The sequence below is a fragment of the Rhipicephalus microplus genome, chromosome X (assembly GCF_043290135.1).
Source record: "Rhipicephalus microplus isolate Deutch F79 chromosome X, USDA_Rmic, whole genome shotgun sequence".
Taxonomy (NCBI): domain Eukaryota; kingdom Metazoa; phylum Arthropoda; class Arachnida; order Ixodida; family Ixodidae; genus Rhipicephalus; species Rhipicephalus microplus.
The window spans coordinates 319,876,218-319,892,256 of NC_134710.1; the positions used below are offsets into that span (position 1 = coordinate 319,876,218).

At 49.2% G+C, this 16,039-nt stretch overlaps 1 long non-coding RNA gene across 1 annotated transcript in view; it reads left to right on the top strand.

Annotated features, from left to right (window-relative positions):
* The first annotated feature begins 9,962 nt into the window (after positions 1-9,962).
* LOC142776256 (uncharacterized) overlaps positions 9,963-16,039 on the top strand; it is a 98,735-nt gene continuing 92,658 nt past the window's right edge. The window contains exon 1 of the long non-coding RNA XR_012887399.1: positions 9,963-10,054. This is a non-coding gene — a long non-coding RNA (uncharacterized LOC142776256). The remainder of the gene's footprint in view (positions 10,055-16,039) is intronic.

Consider the following 16,039-nt stretch of genomic DNA (forward strand, 5'->3'; position numbering starts at 1 on the left):
GGAGAGCTCGGCTCTTCGAGTCTCTGTCGGCCCCAGTGCCGAAATTGTAACGCCTCTGTATATATGCTGTACATAAACCTTGTTTAACTCACCGTCGTCTCGTCCGCTCGTCTTATCAGCTCTGCGCAGAAGCAGTCGCGAGCTGATAAACATACGCTACCAAACGGCTGGTTACCTTCCCGGCGGAGTTCAAAGCAGTGGCGCCTTTGGGGCCGTGTTGGCGTCCCCGTCTTTCGAAACAGTGGTGGCTTCGGCGGGATCGGTCCGTCGTTCGCAACAGTGGTTGGCAGCTGCGGGATCGACCAGCGTCAGCGACATCGATGCGGTGAGTGCCTGATGTTTTCCCCTCAGTTCACCAGACTACTCTAGCTCAGGTTGTAGTAGTTTAGAGAAGGGCTGTGTGAAGCATTGAAGGGAGCTTTGATCGTTTCAAGCCAAGTCGAAGCGCTTTGAAACCAAAGTTAATGCGGAGGGGGTAAACACGGGAGTGTGCAAAATTGCTTGCGCGTCTTGCTAGTAGGCTTATAGTGGGTACGGCAAGTAGATTCTTAACAGGGGCAAACAGCAAGAGGCTAATGTGAACGATGGAGAACCTTAAAGTGAAGGAACTCATCGAAATTTGTGAGGAACTCGGCATTACTTTGGGCCGTGCGAAACGAAAGCAAGCGATCCTTGAGATCATGAAGGATGAGGGAGTGTCGGCTGAGGAAGTCGATGAGGCCTGGGTGGATATCAAAGCACGCCGCGAGGAGGCTGAAAAGCGAGAAGCTCGCGAACGTGAAGAAGCTGAAAGGCGAGAAGCTCGCGAACGTGAAGAAAGGCGAGAAGCTCGCGAACGTGAAGAGGCTGAAAGGCGAGAAGGCGAACGTGAAGAAGCTGAAAGGCGCGAAGCTCGCGAAGAAGCTGAAAGGCGCGAAGCTCGCGAACGTGAAGAAGCTGAAAGGCGCGAACGTTGCGAGGAGGCCGAGAGACAGGAGCGTCTCGAGTTGAAACGACTAGAATTGGCAATCCTACAGTGTTCGCAGGCGCCTAGCGCAGCTTCTCCGACGATTCAGGTCAGCGGTATTAGAATTCGGGATCAACTGCCACCGTTCGTAGTAGGCGAGGACATGGCGAAGTATCTCGTCAAGTTTGAACACGTCTGTGAGCGAAATGCTTTGGAGCAGTCTCTTTGGGCGCGGAACCTGCTAGCTCTTCTTCCCGGCGAAGTGTCCGACGCGATAACTTGCTTGTCGAGGGAAGCGTTTGAGAGCTATGACGAGGTTAAGGAAGTGCTCTTGAGACGTTATAAGTTGTCACCCGAGGCTTTCAGGCAAAGGTTCCGGTATGCTAAAAAGGGGAATGAGTCACACGTTGACTTCGCGTTTCGTCTTAAAGCCGATTTGATTGAATGGCTCAAGGGCGAAGGTGTTTATGACGACCGCGATAAAGTGGTGGAATGCGTTGCATTGGAGCAATTCTACCGCTGCATCGAGGAGGATGTCAAACTTTGGCTGCAGGACAAACTTGGTGAAGTACAGCTAAACAAGGCAGCAGAGTTAGCTGAGGAGTATTATACTCGCCGAAAGTTGCATAGCAGGGCAGTGCGCGTTGAAAAGGACGAAAGAAAAGAGGGCTTTTCAAAGAAACCTGATCAACGGAAACCCGCTCCGCACCGTAATTTCAAAAAGGACCCGTCTCTTACGAAGGACAGTGTGGGGGAAGGGCAAACAGAAGCGGAGAAATCGAGTGAGGTTTCTACCACACAGGCATTTGAATCGGAAAACAAACGGAAGCCGCTAATCTGCTACAACTGTAAAAAGGAAGGGCACATCGCGAGAAACTGTCAGGAAAAGTTTGCCTTCGCAACGATCCGAGAATCAGAAAAAAACATTCGGTTGTTGGAGCCGTATCTCCAAGAAATTAGGGTCAATGAGAAAACGTGCCGAGCACTTAGAGACTCAGCGGCAACCATGGACGTTGTCCATCCTTCATTGGTGTCTCTGGATGACTTCACAGGAGAATGCGCGTGGATCAGGCAGGTCGCCGAGGAGCAGAGTGTTCGCTTACCAATCGCCACGGTTGTCATTAAAGGCCCGTTCGGTGAGCTTCGCACCGAAGCGGCTGTGTCTGCCGCGCTAAATGATCGTTTTCCTTATCTTTTCTCCAACAACTCGGAGCAGCTTCTCAAAGAGCAGGGCAAATCGTTCTTCCCCAACTTAGCGTGCATGGCTCTCACGCGATCGCAAACGCGGAAGCTATCGCGGCAGCTTGATCTGGTTCAATGCGGTGAACTCTCAAGTGACCTTGTCGGCGGGTTGACGGAACCCCAGAAAGGAAAGTTTCCACATGAGTCATGTGAGCAGTCACGCGAGCGGCCCGTCGTCGAACCGACCGGCGCGGTTTCCGTAGAAAAGGGAGACGACATGGCGCCATTGAGTCAGAGCGAGAGGGTTGCAACGCTCTCGCCTGTAGCGGAAAGTTGGAGCGAGCTGGCGAGAGTTGATCGAGAGACGCTCATTCGAGAGCAGCGTGAGGATCTCTCGATTGAAGCGCTAGTGGAAAGCCAAATTGAAGCGCTAGTGGAAAGACAGAAAAACGCGGCAAAAGTGCTGTCGAAGGAGCACTACGAGGAATCGGTGAAGAAGCGTGCTTTTGAAGTAGGGAGTCAGGTAATGCTGCTGCAGCCGTTCAAAAAGAACAAGCTTGAGGTTGATTGGGAAGGGCCCGCCAAAGTATTATCGAAGCCTTGCGATACAAATTATGAAGTGAAATTAGGAGGGTGGCCGGACAAAATTTACAACTTGATGAAACCATACGTTCAACATCAAGCGGTCGTAAATCTGTTGTTGAATGCTTCAGAAGAAGAGGAAGCAGAAATGTTTAGTTCTGGTGAGGCAATCGAAAGGGAATCGGAGGTAATCTGGGAGCAGATAAACCTAGAGCCTAGCTTAAGTGAAGGAGGACCTGAGAAAGAGGACCTGAGAAAGATTGTTTCCGAGTTTGGGTAGTGTTGTCGGACCGTCCCGGAGACACGACGGTGATCGAACACGGTATCGAGCTAAGCGGTGAGGAGTCAATCAGTAGCAAGCCGTATCGTTGTTCCCCTGTGCAACATCGCAAGTGTGAGCCGCTCTTGGTGCCGCATAGGTATTGTCGCCTAAAAGTGGCCGGTTACTGAGGTGGAGCATGTTGCTCCACAGCGCAACTTTGACGTTCGCTATCAAAAAAAAAAAAAAGGGGGAAGCTAAACGCTAATGCAGGTGCATTGAGCAGTGCGTTCTAGCTAGTACCTTCTCAACCTTTCGGTTTCTCGCTGGCGATTCGGGGCAAAATTTTGACCTCATCACGACCTAGGCTGAGCGCTCTCGTTTAGAGTGATCTCAAGGGGCCAACTTTGTGGTATTCTAATTCGTTACGTTGTTGTACGTGGGAAAAAAAATAATTGAGTTGTCATTTTAAGAGTCTTGTGTCCCACATATGCCTCTTGATGTAGAGGGAACAAAATTCCGATAGACACGTAGATAGGTATATGTTGTACTATACTTTGTCTGGTGTTCTGTCGGGTGACCGAAGGCACTTGCGTGTGTCGTGTGTTGTCTGTTGTCGATCCGTTCTTGGCAAGTTGCAGAACCATCGACAAGTGCTGAAACCGAAGATGGTCAGAAGAGACGAGTGAAGCTGGTCGACAAGTTGTGGCGACAAGCCAGTGGAGCTGGGATCCGTCGTCAAAAATGGGATGTGTTCCCGGAACAGTTTGGAGCTGTATTCTCCCCATGGCCCTGGAGGCGAACCTGGAGGGACCTGGCGAACGAGCGCACCTGACATCCGAGCCCCGTGGAAGCAGCTCGTCTTTCCGGTGCATTGTCTGGCGGCGGGGGTGCTGTTATGCCAGCGAGTCCTCGTCAAACGTCCGTGCCTCTGAAAAAGGCAATCTGGGTCAAGGCCAGCCCGCAGTCCGCCTGGCGCGATCAACTCGACGGCGTGAACACGCGCGGCGCCCCTCTGGCCCACGTGCAGTGAGTCAGCTGCGCACGTGACAGCGAGCCGGCGTCCTCGTGTCTGGTGGTCTGACGCATGGCGCGGCAACCCCATTGGAGGAATCTGCCCTGACGACCAGCGGCGCTTCTGATTGGACATTTTGGTTGGACCCGGTGTAAATAAAAGAAGCCCTGCGGCGCGTCGCGATCGGCAGTCCTATGAGAGAGGAGTCCCCATGTCGGAGAGCCGACATGTGTGTGAGTCGGCGGTCTTAGGCGAAAAGGTGACCTATGTATTAGAGAGGAGAGCTCGGCTCTTCGAGTCTCTGTCGGCCCCAGTGCCGAAATTGTAACGCCTCTGTATATATGCTGTACATAAACCTTGTTTAACTCACCGTCGTCTCGTCCGCTCGTCTTATCAGCTCTGCGCAGAAGCAGTCGCGAGCTGATAAACATACGCTACCAAACGGCTGGTTACCTTCCCGGCGGAGTTCAAAGCAGTGGCGCCTTTGGGGCCGTGTTGGCGTCCCCGTCTTTCGCAACAACCTCCTTCGCTGACGGTGCGGGCTTGGTGCAGGCGCGCGTGCAGCTGAGCAGACGACGCAGCACTTAGACGTAGGTGGCTTAGGTGCCGTACCTGCCTCTACAAACGCGGTGTGTTTTGCCAAGATGTTTGCGCCTCATAAACTGTCCGCATGTGCGTTTCGCCATAGGTCAGTGTCTGATGAACGGTGTAAATTAACCGAAAAGAAATAAGGCCAACACCTTGTCGGCACATCGTCATTTGTTTCGGGTGTCGTGCTCTGCCTGCACCGCTGAACTCACGCTGTACAATTTCTGAACTTCGCGTGCACAGCCGTGAACCGGTTCCGACCGGTGCAGGTGAATCGAACGGACCTATAGTCACCCAAGAGGGTGGGGGGAGGGGGGCACGACGTCAGCCCCATTCGATGGCATGATAGGGGTGGCGCTACGACACCTTCAACCCCCCCCCCCCCTAAGAAGAACCGTGTGCACACATATGCCCCTGACATTTTTTTTTTACAGACGGCTCCCGGGGTGCCGCCATAATACTCTCTGGTTGCGTTAAATGCTAAATAGGCATGACCCCCGAAAATGCCTGGCCGAGGCTGTGACGTCAGCTTCCGTTATCCCGCGCGCAGCCCAGCATGATGGCGTTTTTTTTTCTCTCCGGTGAAAAGGCCTGTACAAATGTCATGCATATCTTGTCAGAACACTGCTGTAGGCCCGTGTAATCATAGCTGTGGGCTCGTTAAAGAACCCCAAAGGGTCGAAATTTCCGGAACCCTCCACTATAAGGCGTCTCTCATAATCATATGGTGGTTTGGGCACGTAATGAACCCCATATATCAATCGATCAATGTTGCCATAACTCTTCGATAGGACTGAGGAAATTCACGAAAGCTGTTCATTATGCATCCATCTCGCGCTTCCAATCACTCGAAACTTCCAAATCCTCGATAGTTCCAAATACCCGAAACGCGAGAACATTAGTGAAGTAGTTGAATATCACGTGAGCCGCGACTGCATAGCTAGTCATGTGACGCCGAAAAATGAACTTCCAAACATTTTCGAAATCTCGCCGTTATTTTCGAAATGCAGCGCACTCTTATTATTACAGCATCTCGCCGATTGCCTGGCTATGGAAGTCCTTTTGTGCGTGGGGGCGTTATATTACCTGACGTGAAAGTATGTTTAGATCCAGTGGAAATCTAAAGAAAAATGGCGAGTTTAAAACGAGTATTTTTTAATTTACTTTTCGAAGGCACCTCTTTCTTGTCTAGGTGCCTGTTCATTCCCAGATATCACGAATGTAGCATATCCCGGCTGCGGCGGCTGCATTTCCGATGGAGGCGGAAATGTTGTAGGCCCGTGTGCTCAGATTTGGGTGCACGTTAAAGAACCCCAGGTGGTCGAAATTTCCGGAGCCCTCCACTACGGCGTCTCTCATAATCATATAGTGGTTTTGGGGCGTTAAACCCCACAAATCAATCAATAAATCAATCACGAATGTAGCACGCATACAAAGCGCGTTCTTGCGTTCTTGCACTAGCCTAATTGTTTTTTTTTAGGCCACTAACCGAATTTTACATACGCCGTCAGTTGCTGTATCAGGCAGCCACTGAAAACGCTCCATTACGCAGAACACAACTGACGCAGCACAAAAAAAAATGTCTAAAAATACTGAGTTCGCAAACAGGAAGACGTCATATATATTTGCACAATCCGAGCTGTCAAATTACACTTTAGGATGCACTTGAGTGCGAGAGTGCATCTCATGTTTCGCGTGTTTTGCAGTCTTGGTTGTCCTCAGAAAATGACAACGTCGCGCATTCCAGTGCGAAATACATGCTTTATGATGCCAAGGTTATCCGAGGTGTTGACTGCATAGAATTAACATGTTACACCGTTTCAAGTTGTGGCTAAATTTAAAAATGAATAACCAGTGACGGCATAGTAACTAAAACACACATACGGCAAATATATATATATATATATATATATATATATATATATATATATATATATATATATATATATATATAACAGACAACATGCGAAGGAAAGTATAGGGGAAGTTATTTGAAAGACACCCACTTTTCTTTCTTTACATTTACATTACAATTAGGCCTGACAACTTCCCCTATACTTTCCTTCGCATTAATGTCTGTTATATCCCATTATTATTGTGTCAAAAACATGGAAAAACGAGCCTATGAGTATACATTTGTTTCGCTTATTCATTAACGAGAGTCTCGTTAAAAATCAACTTACTGCCTGTAGGTTGTCTTCGAGGGACAATTGGTCAGCCGCCAGCTCATGCCAAGTTCACGCACTACGTGACGCCTACTAGACTCATAAAGAGTGTGGCACACTTACCGCCATGGCTACTACATGGTGGCGCTGACTGACACTCCCACGTTCAAATTCACATATACGCCCAATAAAGTGGCTGGGGGGGGGGGGGGGGATAGGCGCCGTGGTAGCTCAATGGTAGAGCATCGAACGCGTTATTCGAAGGTCGCAGGTTCGGTTCCTGCCCACGGCAAGTTATCTTTTCACCAACTTTCTTCTCATTTACATTACAATTCAGTCTAATAACTTCTCCTACACTGTTCTTGGCATTATCGTCTGTTATGTCATTATTATATTGTCAAAATCACGAAAAAACGAGCCCTTAGGTATACACTTCTTTCACTTATAGAGAAATCATAATAATAATATGATTACCAGAGATGTCGTAGCGGAGGGCTCCGGATATTTTAACCATGTGCTGCTCTTTAACGTGAACAGACTTCGCACAGTACACAGGCCTCTACCGTTTTGCCTCTATCGAAATGCGAACGTCGTGGCGGGGATCGAACCCGCGACCTTAGGTTCAGCTATAACAGTTGAGCGCCCTCACAGCTCTTCCACCGCGGTGGCGCGCACATAGTGAAAAAAACACGTGACGACAGATGCGAAAAAAACAAACAAACGCAGAGAAAGCGCAAGAAAGAAAACCTATACTAGCTTCGCACTGGGCCAAGCTAGAAACAAAAAGCGTATAGCTCGGGTGCCCCGCCGCGGTGGTTTAGTGGCTAAGGTACTCGGCTGCTGACCCGCAGGTCACGGGTTCGAATCCCGGCTGCGGCGGCTGCATTTCTGATGGAGGCGGAAATATGAGGCTGTGTGCTCAGATTTAGGTGCACGTTAAAGAACAACAGGTGGTCGAAATTTCCGAAGCCCTCCACTATACGGCGTCTCTCATAATCATATGGTGGTTTTGGGACGTTAAACCCCACGTGTCAATCAAACGAGCGTAGCTCGGTTGTCGTCCTGGTTCATTTTTTATTTCTTTTTCTTTCTTCCTGTTCCCTATATACCTCTCTCTCTTTTTTTTCATCTGTTTCTTTTTCTTGCAAGCTCTCCCTATTTTCAGTTCTCCTTCTCTTCTTTTATATTTTCTCTCTCTTTTTCTTTTGCTTCTTTCTCTACTTTATTTGTCTCTTTATTTTTTGTTTTTCTGTGTTCCTATGTGTTTTTCTAACTCTTGTTTGTGTCTTTATTTTTCTCTCTTTTTCTATCTCTGTTTTTTTGTCTCTATTTCTTTTTTTATGTCTTTATTCTTTTCCTTTCTATCTATTTCTGTCTTCCGATTTCTTTCAATCCTTTTCTTTTTTTTCTACATTTTCTTCTCTCTGTGTCTATGTTCTGCAGCATTTTACTCTCTTTTGACTTTATTTCCTATATTTCTCACTGTTTGTTTCTTTTTCTTTCTTTCTAACGCTTTTATTCATTCTCTCCTTTTTTTTCACGCATTTGTTTTCGTTTGATAATCTCACCTGCCGTAAATGGTTGTGGTGTTTCTTATGCTGCTTATCTCATGCTGTTTTCTCTGTGCCCTGACAAAGCTTTGTTGGCTTTTCCCGCATGCGTTATTTTCGAGATATTCACTTTGTAAGCTAACGTGCGTAATTTATAGCTTGATGTTGTGAGCGCATGCGTACATGTGCGGGTGTGCGCATACTCGTTTATGTGCGCGTACGTGAGCACCTGCGTTTGTTTGCGATTATGTATGTCATTATTTGTATTGGTGATTGATTGATATGTGGGGTTTAACGTCCCAAAACCACCATATGATTATGAGAGACGCCGTAGTGGAGGGCTCCGGAAATTTCGACCACCTGGGGTTCTTTAACGTGCACCCAAATCTGAGTACACGGGTCTACAACATTTCCGCCTCCATCGGAAATGCAGCCGCCGCAGCCGGGATTTGAACCCGCGACGTGCGGGTTATTTGTATCGGTGTGTGCGCGTGTGCGAGCTTATGTGTATGTTCATGGGAGCACGTGCGTTTGGTATGTTGGTCTTCAAGCCCGTGTGCGTGTGCGCGCACGTACAGGCGCTCTCAGAACAATTCGGAGCACCGAACACACAGACACTCGCTGGCGAAGCACACCCAAGTATGAATACAGGCAAGGTGTGCGCATGCGCAGTCTACCTAGCGAGCAAGTTTATGGCCCTAGTGGCCCTAGTGCATCTAGATTGGCGTTGTCTCACTCCGAAACAGCATGCTCTAGGCGCTGTTAACGTCAACAAGGGATAACGGAGAGGGGGATTTAGCATGCAGCGCTCTGTGATTCATAGATGTGGAAACGAGTCGATACCTCGCGGCATGCACTTTCCATTATCAGCATTTATTTTGAAAGAGTGTACGTGCGAGTAAGTTGGCATTGCTACGACGGCATTGCTGCCTTCTTTAAACAACGTTTGTCTGCAAAGTTTTGATTCTCCCTTTAATTATCTCGCGATGCTTGTCTCTACCATGTTACACGAATATGATTTTTACCACCCAATTTTTCTTACAGAGGTTTGTGATATTGGCAATGAAACATTTTAAAAAAGGTAATAAAGTCATGTTTGTGAACGAAACTTTCAAGAGGACTGATTGTATGCGTACCTAATTAGGCCCCACGCTACTCCGGAGTTTTTTATTCGTCCACCGCATATCGCAGTCTCTATGTCTTCGCGTTCTGATCTATTCCAGGATCTGGGCGCTTTGTAACGTGTATTTTTACATTTAGATCGCATGTTATAGCTTGTTGCCTCACACATTTATATTAATTTCCGCTGAGTTCATATACAAGGCTTATTTCGGATAGTATGTCTCACATAAATAAAAAGCATCATAGGCGAGATATACTTGGAACAGGAAGTGAGTGGTTTATTTTTTACAAAACAACAACGTGGTTTATTGTTCTATACAAAACATGAAACTGAAATTTAACTGTGTTTGCTCTATATGCCCACCCATGGTTACATCAGATGAAAACGCCGCTCTTTGCCAGTGCTAGTCACAGTCACGATCAAGAAATATTATGGCAAAATTATGAAAAAAAAGCGACGCACTCGAAGACGCATGCGCACACACGGCTTGTCCCAGTGACGGACCAACCAGCCGCCTTATCGAAGTGATAAGGGGCACCTAGCGCTATCGTTCTGTGGCGTACACTATGCAGCAACGCTCGCTTTCTAGGGAGACGGCAACACGCAGACCATCGTATATTACTTTTTTCGGGCTCGCTCCGCAGGTGAGTGAGTGCGTGTGCGCCGTTCCGAATTATTCTGAGAGTGACTGTGCGTAAGTCTGCGTATGTGTGTGCCTGCGTGTGAGTTCATTTGTGTATGTCTTTATTCGTGCGTGGGCATGTGCTTGAGTGCCTGCGTGCGCTTGTGTATGTATTCGTGCGCCAGCTTGCACGTGAGTGTGCGTGCGTGTGTTTTTCGGCGTATACGCCAGCAGGTGCGTGCGTTTGTGCGAGTCTAAACTGTAAATATGAGGCACCATAGTAAATTAGAAGCTTGCGTATGAGTAGTCAGCTTTTTTATTTATTTTGTAGGAGACAGGTGTTCGCAGAAGTAATAAAATGCAATATCTCGTCATTCCATTGGCACGGAATACATGACCGCGCAGGAATTCAACTCTTCCTTTTTGGTAGCACATGAATTTCCGGCGTTGGTAGAAAAGGTCGTCAGGTCTACTTATTTCCGAGAATTCATTATATAAACCACCACATTCTTTCTAGGTACCTTCTTTGAGCTTGTGAAGTCCAGAATAAATGAAAAACGAATTGAGTGCAAGCCTTAGGCGCTTACATTATAGCGCTTAACACGCCTCCAAGTTACGGCAAGCCGAAGCGTAGACGCCTAATTACGGAGCTGCTAATTGGTGATAATTTATTTTACGAGTGCTTCAGCTTGTATCTATAGTAGCGCAGTAAAAACTATATCAGCCACTGTGTTCCATCTGAATCGTACTTTTCTCCAGGTGTTTTTTGAAGTGATAGAGCCTCGTGTAAAGCGTGAAGAAGCCGAATAACCAGCGCGCGCATTGATTCTAAAGCAGCTACAGCGATCAGGGGGAGTCTTGAGCGGCGCACCGGCCGGCGTAAGGTAAAAATTTAAAGAGGAGGAAGCGCCCAAGCGCGGCGGAAAGTGTCGCTAATTTCAAAATAGAACCTCGTTCGCAGCGGTGTGCCGCGCAAAGGACTCTCCGTGTTTAGCCAGTTTTGCTGAAGATGGCGCCACCTTTCTATTTCGAAGCAGCAGCGCACGAGGCGGGTAGCGGCTACGGAAGCCGAAAGCAGCTCACAATATGATATCATAAAAACTCGTGTTCGCAAAAGAGGGTAACGATTTTGTTTAGAGTACCACGTACTCTACTATGGGAGAGCTTAAAGCCGTCCCGTAGGCCTCACACTTCACGAGGCCGTGTGTGTTTGTGTGTGTGGGGGGGGGAGGGGGGTAAGACAAAGGGGGTAACGATCTAGAGCACAGGGTACTCTACTATGGGAGAGCTTAAAGCCGTCCCGTAGGCCTCAGTTCACGAGGCTCAGTTCCGCAACATTGAAAACGGATAAAAAATGCTGCTCGTGGGATGATGAAGCGTTCGTTGGATGATGAATTGTGGCCATCTGATTTGTTCGAGTTAACTCCCTTTTCTTTTGTGCTTGTTCTCTTTTTGTTGAGTTATATGGTTTAATTTGTGGGCGAATATCTGTTGATGTTATTGCCGCGCTAAAGCCTTTTATTTTATTTTTTCTTGCAAACAGTCTTTTGGTAACTGTTTTGTTGTTTACATGTCGTTGGCATTGCAGCTTTGCGGCGTTCATGCTGTTGTAACCTGATATTTTGTAATAGGTTCCTTTTTTATCCGTCGTATGTTTTCATTGACAGGCGGTTAAAGTCGGTGTTTCTATAATGTTCAATGAATGACTGAATAAACTTAATAATAGTCCGGCAGTTTTGCCGTGCGAGGTGGGGCAAGAGGGGATGAACCCCTGTCCCTTCCCACTCTCCGTTGATTATGATGGCGGTGCGTCAGGTGACCGCTCGAAGTCCTTGCACCCGGGCGGCATGTCTGGTCGGCCACTCGTCGCTTGTGAGCGCCGCCTCCCAGCGGCAACGCAGCTGTCGCCGCCGATCGGCAACAGTGACCGCAGCTGCAGCTGAGGCCGGCTCTGCCCTAGCGCGGTGGTGGCAACAGCAATTGGCCTCGGATTTCATCTCTGCCTAACATGCATCGCGAAGGGATCAGCGGCACTGACGTTAACTTTTCCAGCACACTCCCGAAGCATGTGCTGCAGTGTGGCCCTTTCCCCGCATGATTTACACGCGTCCGTCGGGTATAGGTGAGGATAACACAGGCGCAGGACCACCTGACTGGGGACGTATTTGTTTTTGAGAACCTGAGATTTACGGCCTGTTCTTTGTCCAGTTTGTTGGGTGTGGTGGGTATTTGCGTCTGTTTAGTCTGTAATGTTGTGTAATGTGGTTGAATGAGTTCAGGTGATCACCCCACGACCATTCCAGTTGTTGTTGTGTGGATAGCGTCATCACCCCGCTCTCGGAGGTGAAGGCGGCCACTGAATCGGCCGCGGCTCGGTGAGTTAGATCTCGAGCCGCTGTGTGTGCTGCCTGGTTACCTGCGAGCGGGAATGCTGGTGTGAGCCGGGGTCCACATAAGGAAGACTTTCGCATTTTCAGTTTTCAGAGACGAGGACGTCGACGCCGAGGCATTGGTCCTCGAAGCTCGCCGCTGTTCTTGTTGCCATCACTTGATTGTAGTGTCCGGGCCACCAGACACGAGATGCAACCACGTGGAAAGTCATGGACGGCAGCTTGCGAGTCGCTGATCCGACCGCAGCCGCCGGTGCTGCGACCAGTGCAAGAGCAATCGCCGCCTCTTCAGCCGCCTCTGTATGTTCCGTACGCACCGTGGCGCTCGCGAGGCATTTTTGGCTGTGCGATTCACAACGGTGATAATGTGAGCACGCGTTCCCTCTAGGTATCGCACGGCGTCCACGTACACCGCTTCGTCACTCTTGCCATACATTCTTTGGAGCTCACCCTCTCTTTTGTTGCGACGTCCGACGTGGTGTGTCGGGTGCATATTCCTGGGGAGCGGTGAGACGATGAGACGGTCACGATGAGACGGTCGCGCAATGTTCAGCGCCTCGATCAGTTCGTCCAGGGTGTTGTGCTGGCTCAGTTAAAAGAACATGTCGGTGCTCGTGTTGAAAAGTATGTCAACCGCACTCTTGAACGCCCTGCGAATCTTGCAGTTGACCTTGTTCCGTTCGGATGCCAGCCATTTCAGATAAGGGATGACGAAGGTTATGCGACTGATCGCGTACGCCTGTACAAGGCTGAACGCACAGCTTGCCCGCATACCACTGCGTCTGTTTGTTATGCAGCGTAAAAGTCGAATTGTGTCTACCAAAAGTTTAAGTCTTCGAACTGTCTCACCGTTGTGACCATTGGCCTGTAGATGTAGTCCCAATATTCTTGTGTTCTCTACGCTCGGTATGGAACGCCGTCCGCCGTTATTACTTTGATTTCTGATGTCCTTCCACTGGGAAGGACGGTTTTGCAGTCCCTTCTCGTGGGTCTGTATATCAATAGCTCGGACTTAGCCGCAGAACATTCGAGCCCATACCTCTAAAGATTTCCTGCACCGAGTTCACGCCCATCTGCAGCGTTCGCTCCCCATCACATCCTCCTCCGGGAACACAGAGGGTGATGTCTTCCGCGTAAAGGATGTGATGCATACCCTCTATCGTCACTAGTTTCTCGGGTAGGCCAAGGAGGACAAGGTTAAACAACATGGGCGACACGACGGAGCCCTGTGGCGTACCCGCTGGACTCGTTTCGAATCATGGTGATTCCGCGTAGCCGACAACGACTCTCGCACGCCTGCCGGCGAGGAAGTTGCGTATGTAGTTATAAAACTTTCGCCTAATCTCAGCGATGGGACACGGTCGAGAATCGCCGCATGCTCGGCGCTGTCAAAGGCTTTTTTCAGATCAAGGCTGAGGATTGTCTTGGCGAAACTAGAAGTGCTGTATACAATCTGTTGTTTCAGCTGCAGCATCACGTCATGTGCGGAGAGGTTGCAACGAAATCGAAATCCGATCATTGTGGTGGGGGGGGGGGAGACGTCAGCGTCTTCGAGATAATCAGATACACGAGTCAGGACGGCGTGTTCGAAGACTTTACCCACGCAGGACGTGAGCGAGATTGGCCTTAGGTGATTGATTGTCACCTGCTTGCCTTGTTTGGGAATAATGACCACGCGGGCCCTTTTCTACGCATCGGGGAGGGAGCCTTCGCGCCAGCAGTCGCGTAATTGTCTCATCGTCTAGGTTGCGTAGAGTCTTGTTGGTTACTCGATCCGGGCCCAGAGCAGAGCTGGTGTTGAGGTTGCTTAAGACTGCAATAATTTCAGCTTTATTAAACTCCGCGTCTAGCTTCCCACTGTTGTCTACCTCATACATTTCGTGCTGTGTTGTTTCTCCTGCTTTAAAATAGCGCTCGCGAACAGCCTGAAGAAGTTCCTTTGGCGTGCACCAAAACTCACGTACGAGCCTTTTAATCTTGCGCCCCTGAGCACTTTTGGTCTCCTCCGGATCCAGAAGGTGCCGGAAGAGGCGCCAAGCGTTCACACCACGCATGTGTCTCTCGAGGCCATTGCATGTCTTTTCCCATTGTGTGGGGCATACCCAAAAAGCATGTTCTCTGTCTCTCTGTTCAGTTTGGCGATGCGGCTACGTAACGTCCTATTATGTCTTTGACGTTTCCATCTCTTTAGGAAACCCTGCTTTGCCTCCCACATGTGCAGGAGCCGGCTATCTATCGCGTGAAGCTTTGCCTCTGAAAGGATCTCGTGCGTTGCTGCCTCCACGTCTGCCCTGAGCGTCTCAGTCCGTTCTTCAATTTTCGCTATTGGTTGGTCGCCTCGCTCAGGTTCTTTGCGTGTCTTACAGAATGCATCCCATTCCGCAAGACGGAGCCTGCGTCTTCTGGCCTTCCCTTCACTCCTAAAGTGACACCCGCTAGCACGCAATTCCTTGTCTATTTTAATCTATATCAAGCAGTTATCACTTCCGAGATCCTCCTGCATGTTGCACCATGCACTGCGCGTTGGTTATGTTTGCCAGGAACGCAAGGACCGGTAGCGTGTCTCCGCAGGCGCTGTTGCTCCTGCGCGTGGGATTGGCAGGGTTCGCGATGAGCTCTAGTCGCTGGTCTGCCGAGTCCTCCAACAGGAGCCTGCCCTTGGGTGTTTCTCGTGGATATGCCCAGGCCACTAGAGGTGTGTCGAAGTCTCCCGCAACGAGTAGCGGCCTATTACCAGCGACTGCCCGTACTTTACGGAGCAGCTCCCCCAAATCTGTGCTGCAGTGAGGGCTTGCTGTATACGTTCAATACTAATAGTTCTTAACCCATACTCATAATTATCTCTACGAACAGGTGCGGTATCTTCCACTTGAAGCTCCACCACTGTGAGGGTGCGACGAACGAGCACCGCAGCGGCCGGCGGCGTCACCCCAACACCAGTCGACGCAACTCGGCGTCTTCGTTTCCTGTGGTCTTCGTTAGACGCGGCCGCATCTATGGCTTTGTAGCCCACTAGTTTGACCGGGTCATTTGTCTCTATGGTGTTTGGCTTTTTATTCCTTAAAGCATATGCGCGATTTGTACGCTGATGTCTGGCAACCTGAATGTCTAAGACAACCTTCATAATAATGGCCAGTGTAAAGTGTAGAACATTGATGTTAGCGGAAATGCAAACATGTCGCAGCGGTCATGCTTTAACAAAGTCGACTCACAGTCGTGTGCACACCATTCGCAAACTTCCGGTTGACCATCGACTAAGCCTGATACTCAAAAAAAAAGATAACAGCATATCTACGGAGTGAGTGATGACAAGTGTGGTGAAACGTCCATCAGTCCGTGCGTGCTTCCGTTCGTCTATTCGTTTTTGCTTCCATCCATCCACGTGATAATTCATGCGGGCGACCGTCCGCGCGACCATCTGGGCGACCGTCTGTACGCCTGTCTATCCGTACGCTCGTCTGTCTGTCTGTCTGTCTGTTCATTCATCCGTCCGTCTGTCTGTCCGTCCTTCCGTCAATCTACTGAACACTTCAAGTACACCATCTCGCATATTTTCATCATATATTCATCATATACAAGTACTGCCATCCAGTGGACAATACAAGGACTAAGCTACA